Raw genomic sequence first — 6,868 nt, 5'->3', positions numbered from 1 at the left:
AACTGCCAGTGGCCAAAAAAGAGCCGCTAATTAGGAACCTGAAACATTATGGGCAAAAACAGCTGATGGTCTGAAGCTGAAATCTGAGATTCCTAGGTGAGTCAGGTTGGTTATTTGTCGTTTTCAAAATCAAGAGGTATAAAAATGAAGTTCTGTTAAGAATACCCACCTTGTCAACCAGCATATGAAAGATGAGCACACCCAGCCCCACCAATCCACTGCCCGGGTGTACGATGCTTCGGTCAGGACTTCTAGAGCAAAATATGAGGGAGTGCCGCAAGCTGAACTAGTGTGATCTCCGAAACCAAGGCCTAACAAGTAAAATTAAGGTTAGTCGGGGGAAAAAAACACATCCTAGTACCAATGTAAATTATACATAAAGTACTAAACTGGGAAACAAATACTCATTTTCTTACTGTACCTTCCTTGCAGAGCCCAAAGTCTGCAATTTTTGGTTAGCCCTCTGAGTCCAGCACCAAGTTATCTGGCTTCAAATCCCTGAAATAAAAACACAGTATAATCACTTGGACTGCAGAATATAGAGACAACTTTGCCAGGAACACAAGAACTATTTCACTGTCAACCATTAAAAGTAACATACATTTCTCAAACTTTATGTATTCAGGTACATGTCTACACTGATTTTAAGACATGACTTCGATTATGAGGATTTGTAAGTGTCTCAATAAATAATTTACACAATCTAAGAGAAATTAAATTAAATGGCTAAATAGTTTATTCTTGATCTCACTGAGACTGTAGATTTTTTCATCTTTGCATATTGTAAAAATTGCTGATGTGTGATATCTTACCTGTACACTATTTTGTGCTCATGCAGGAACTGCAAGCCGAGCACCACGCAAGCCGCATAAAATTTGTTCAAGAGAAAAGATCAACAACAAAGAAAGGAGTTAAAATAGTTTTCCTTTTTGGTTTTTCAGCTCGGATTGAATCCAAATGTCAATAAGCCAAACCAGCCCATTTCCTGTCAGTGCAGGAACTCCAGCAATCTATGCTATCAGATCTAACAGAAAATACAGACAGACACCAAAAACTGCCAATTTGGTCATTTTATAAAAGTGAATCTGCATTCCTTTTGTGAGAATGATCATATTATTTAGTTGTACTTAGTTTGGTTATTTGGAGGTTGTGTGCTGATGGTTAGGAATCATAACTTGCAATAATTTCTGACCATATAGGTACACAGTCCTGAAACACACCTGAGGCATGACATCATTACTGCTGGCAGAGCGAGCTTATCTCCCGAGATCGACGATTCTGCACACGTCACACATCTCAAAGTTTCACTTACACAGCCTTAAGCTCCTTAAACCTGGCTGCCTGCATGTGCGTTGAGAGGTCTCCTCCTGCCGCATACTCCATAACAAAACAGATATGAACCTGCATCTGAAAGCAGGACAGGAGGCAACAAAAAGGGGTGCCGGACACTGCTGACGGTCTCCAAAATCCTCCTTTCACAAATGACACTGAGGTGAGACAAAAGACAGACAGCATGTGAATATACATTAAAAACAGCACTGGTGAACAATTCTGCAGCTGCAACAAAATGCCGACTTTCCTGCAGAGTAAGAAAGTCAAAAAGTCACAGAAGACCTTGCTAATGCAATGCTTTGGTGTATTACATACAAAACATGACTAGATTTATTCATCTTTGCTCTGCTTACAAACCCAGAAGCTTCACTAGAGTCAAAATGAAGCCTTACCTCTCAAAATTACCAAAGATTACGATATCTCCATTTTTCAGAGCCTTCATTGCCACCATTTCTGCTCTGTCTTTGTCCTCAGCAAGCAGCACCTATCAGAGCAACACAGAATCAAGATGGTCAAACTCCACTCTCAACGCCAGGATCAACATTCACAACACAAACATTTAGTAACACATCCTTCCTAATGCTGCACTTTAATAAGTCACAGACAATGCCTTTTTAAAGGTTAAAAAGTGGATGTAATTTCAAAATTGTCCACAGATATTTCTTAGGAAAATTAGTGTCAAGCAAATATCTATTCTCCACATTTCCTATTAAATTACTGATCGTTGGTTCTGCCCCACATTATAACCATGATGACTCTGATTACTGGGATTTACCTTCCCGAAAGTGCCATGCCCCAGCACGGCAACACATTTAAAGTCCTTCACACCAGAATCCAGAAGCTACTGCCCCCTGCAGAAGAGAGAGTGTGTGGTGGGGGGGGGGGAAATAGTTAGTTGCAGAAATTAACGACAATTCACTTAATTTAATAATCCAAAGAGTTTCTGTGTCGTTACTACTGACACGTTGCATTATCATAAACGGACATTCAGAATTTGTTTTAAAATCACAGGAATGTCTTGAATGTATTTTGCATTTTCCAAGAGCTCTTACCAAATCCATGAGATGTACTGCACTCCAGTCACTATCGTATGCAAAGTTTAAGACATCAAAGTGCTCATTTATTTTAAGATGCACCAATAATATATATTCATGTATTTTAGGAAGTTTCAGAATGGAGTTCAAACTGTTAAAAAGTACCTCATATCTGTAGATGATGGAACAGTTAAGCTCCTCGGCTCTGGAACGTCAGGCTCCTCTCGACGTTGGGTGTCTGCTTTTGCCACAACACGGTGTCTGTCACTCGGGATGTCAGTCACCACTGCATCCTGCAAATTGAGCACTTTCATGTTGAGAGGAGGAACAAAAAACTGTGGCCCTAGAAACGTTCTGTTCCCTAGGGTTATTACTGATGAATATCATGTCAGAATAAAATACATACATACATATCAAAGTTATTGGCCAATGTAAGGTCAATTCACAGGGTCATTTATATTGCCTGATCTCTATAATCACTTCAAACACACTTGAAACTAATTAGAAGCCTGTCTAGGGCTTTGAAGAGTGAAACTGCAGTAAAGCGAATTACTCCTTATTGTTAAATGTCTGCATAAAAGCAAGTTAGAATATCCATTTGCTTTGAAACATGCTTGGCCCAGCAGTGTTGGGGTCGTTACTGATAAAAAGTCATATATGACATTACATGCTGTGCAGACTTGTACACTGATTTTGATATGGTGCACATGAGTAAACGAGTCTTGTTGGATTTACAGCTACTTCCGATTAAAACACACATCATTCACATGAAGAACATATAAAATAGCGTCCAAACACCCGTTCATTTGCTACAGAAACTAACTGTAATATTACTACTGACATTAAAACTATAACGCATTACATGAACTCGTTATTAAGACATGTTATTACAGTAGGGTTACTGACGCTTTCCCCCCAACTCTGCGGCGGCACATGGATTTCTGCTATAAACCTGCTTTTCTACCCGGATCATTTGCTTTACCTTCTGACTCGGTCTTTCCAGGGCCGTCGTGCTGCTCGCCGGGGAGATGCCGTGCTGGAGGCGGCAGTGAGGCTCTGTGCCTCAGGCAGAACCACTCCAGCGCCTTCCTCCGCCTCCGACCGGCATCGGGCTTTTTCAGGCGAGACGTGAACTGCCTCCAGACCATGAGCGCCAGCACTACAGGATACACGTAGCACTTCCTCAAGAGCGACTTCAATCCCATGTTGTCTCCAAGCAGCTGCACCTGTTGGCCAAGAGATACACAATTACCAGGTGGCTTCCACAATGTCAAGGGATGTCCACTGTGTGTGAGATCTTGTCAATAAATGACGGCTGCCGTTCTAGGTCCTGGAGGCACTTTGACGTCACAATGAGATGACGGGTGAGCCGTAGATGCGAGGTTCCAGAACACAGTATGTATGTGTAACGTCTCCATGGTTAGTGAAAAGACCCTGCTTGATATAAACATATTAATGTACGCATGTTTGACCTTCTATTTAATAATAATTAATTGCAGGCAATGGGGGGAAATGTAGAGCGTGCATATGTGATTTTTACAAATCAATATATGTTTGCATTTTGTAATGCTGTTATACTGTTTGTAATATGCATTATATATATATATATATATATATATATATATATATATATATATATATATATATATATATATATATATATGATTCATGATCATCATGATTTTTTTTTTTAATGTATTGTTATGGAGGTTTGTTGCGCTCAGTGCTTGTTATTGTGTGGAACCTAGTAGCAGCCCTTGCTGGTTATGATCCAGTAGGACGTTAGTATTAATATGGGATGTCCTATATAGAGCCCGTGTTCAGTCAGTGAGTTGGTTGCTCGCAGGTTCCCGGTTCGGCGTCTCTATACACGGTCTGGACTGGGGCAACTGCGGCACTTTGTACTCGTCAGAAACACAGCTATTCGGTTTGTTTTCCTGATTTCTGTAAATGAACAGCTAAACTGCGGATCGTTTGACGTGTGGACATATTTCAACCTCGCGTCCAAAATATAACGGTGCATACACACGACCAGGGAGGGGTCTGGGGGGCTCAGGGTGCCATAGCTTGTAATCAGCTAGAAACTCCTACATCAGGGGTGGAAACAGCTGATTTCCAATGAAGACGCATATTTCTAGCAGGTGCACAAATAGAGAATCGTGCATCCTCACCCGTTACAGTTACAGAGCTGCACCGAAATAGCTATGCGATTGACAAGCACCAGAAACCGCGTCTGGTTTGCATGTATAGTCTCGGCTGATCTGTGATATTTCGCTGGTGATATGTGGTTGTGAAGCAAAGATATGTTTGAGTCCAAATCTGCCTGATTTCATGGATTTCATAGAGATTTAGAGCAAATGTTGTGGAATACGGTAACTCGACATTTTTTTTTTTTTTCTGATTTCACAGATTAAGTATGTTTTTAGAAATATTGTCTCTGAAGTCTGTTGATTTGAAAACCGGTGAGGACAGAGTCATTGAAATGGTTGACAAGGTTGAAAACTAATCTAAACCAAAGTCTCTGCACAGACATGAGAAAAACACTGTACAGTGTTGAAATGTTTTATTTAGGTAGGTAAGAGGAATAAGAGGAAATGTAATGTTAAAACATGTATAAAAATTACAAATTTAATACAAAAGCAATTGTGCCCAGAGCATCTGTCTGTACAGGTTGTGTTTTTGTTCTACACTCACCTAAAGGATTATTAGGAACACCATACTAATACTGTGTTTGACCCCCTTTCGCCTTCAGAACTGCCTTAATTTTACGTGGCATTGATTCAACAAGGTGCTGAAAGCATTCTTTAGAAATGTTGGCCCATATTGATAGGATAGCATCTTGCAGTTGATGGAGATTTGTGGGATGCACATCCAGGGCACGAAGCTCCCGTTCCACCACATCCCAAAGATGCTCTATTGGGTTGAGATCTGGTGACTGTGGGGGCCAGTTTAGTACAGTGAACTCATTGTCATGTTCAAGAATTTGAAATGATTCGACCTTTGTGACATGGTGCATTATCCTGCTGGAAGTAGCCATCAGAGGATGGGTACATGGTGGTCATAAAGGGATGGACATGGTCAGAAACAATGCTCAGGTAGGCCGTGGCATTTAAACGATGCCCAATTGGCACTAAGGGGCCTAAAGTGTGCCAAGAAAACATCCCCCACACCATTACACCACCACCAGCAGCCTGCACAGTGGTAACAAGGCATGATGGATCCATGTTCTCATTCTGTTTACGCCAAATTCTGACTCTACCATCTGAATGTCTCAACAGAAATCGAGACTCATCAGACCAGGCAACATTTTTCCAGTCTTCAACTGTCCAATTTTGGTGAGCTTGTGCAAATTGTAGCCTCTTTTTCCTATTTGTAGTGGAGATGAGTGGTACCCGGTGGGGTCTTCTGCTGTTGTAGCCCATCCGCCTCAAGGTTGTAGGTGTTGTGGTTTCACAAATGCTTTGCTGCATACCTCGGTTGTAACGAGTGGTTATTTCAGTCAAAGTTGCTCTTCTATCAGCTTGAATCAGTCGGCCCATTCTCCTCTGACCTCTAGCATCAACAAGGCATTTTCGCCCACAGGACTGCCGCATACTGGATGTTTTTCCCTTTTCACACCATTCTTTGTAAACCCTAGAAATGGTTGTGCGTGAAAATCCCAGTAACTGAGCAGATTGTGAAATACTCAGACCGGCCAGTCTGGCACCAACAACCATGCCATACTCAAAATTGCTTAAATCACCTTTCTTTCCCATTCAGACATTCAGTTTGGAGTTCAGGAGATTGTCTTGACCAGGACCACACCCCTAAATGCATTGAAGCAACTGCCATGTGATTGGTTGATTAGAAAATTGCATTAATGAGAAATTGAACAGGTGTTCCTAATAATCCTTTAGGTGAGTGTATATGTTCTTGAGATTAATGGATGGTTTGATTCCTGGTTGTGCAGATGTATTATTGAAAAAATTAAGTTATTATTAAAAAAAATAAGAATGGTTGATTTCTTCTGTGAAAATGGAAAATGTGGTCTAATTAAAATAGGGGGTATGGGCGTTGTTTTCCGAAACTGTTTTAGAAGTAGGAAGACTCTTCAAATGAACTTTCCAATTATGTGTTATTGTTCAGTCAAACTCTAGAACTACAAAATACAAAGTAAACCTAGTAACAAATACACACAAACAGAATACTATAAAGATTTACATTTTAAAGGAATGATGTGCAAATGACAATTACATTTACCTGATGCATGTTGTATGTTAAGTAAGTAGCGACATCAAATAAATGCAATTAACTATAAGTGTAGTCTACATTTAATATAGCCTAGATATAGTCAACAGTTACATATATTTCCTAGTCATATATTTAGGGATGTGGTTGTGTAATGATCCAAGTGATGCTGATATAGTGTATCGCCTACATTTTGTTTATCAGATAGATATGCATGTGCAACTGGGAAAGTGAGCTGGTTTATATAACAGAGGACAAAAGAAGACTATATTTTG

General features: G+C 40.3%; 1 long non-coding RNA gene across 1 annotated transcript; it reads right to left on the bottom strand.

Moving 5' to 3' along the window:
* Positions 1–1,729: 1,729 nt before the first annotated feature.
* On the bottom strand, positions 1,730–2,650 carry LOC136754046 (uncharacterized). Its single transcript, XR_010817505.1, has 3 exons — positions 2,532–2,650; positions 2,108–2,183; positions 1,730–1,816 (listed from the first exon to the last, which is right to left on the bottom strand). It is a non-coding gene; the product is annotated as an uncharacterized LOC136754046 (long non-coding RNA).
* Between the last annotated feature and the right edge of the window lie 4,218 nt (positions 2,651–6,868).

This window comes from Amia ocellicauda, chromosome 7 (genome assembly GCF_036373705.1).
Source record: "Amia ocellicauda isolate fAmiCal2 chromosome 7, fAmiCal2.hap1, whole genome shotgun sequence".
NCBI lineage: Eukaryota > Metazoa > Chordata > Actinopteri > Amiiformes > Amiidae > Amia > Amia ocellicauda.
This window is presented reverse-complemented; position numbering and strand designations above follow the sequence as displayed.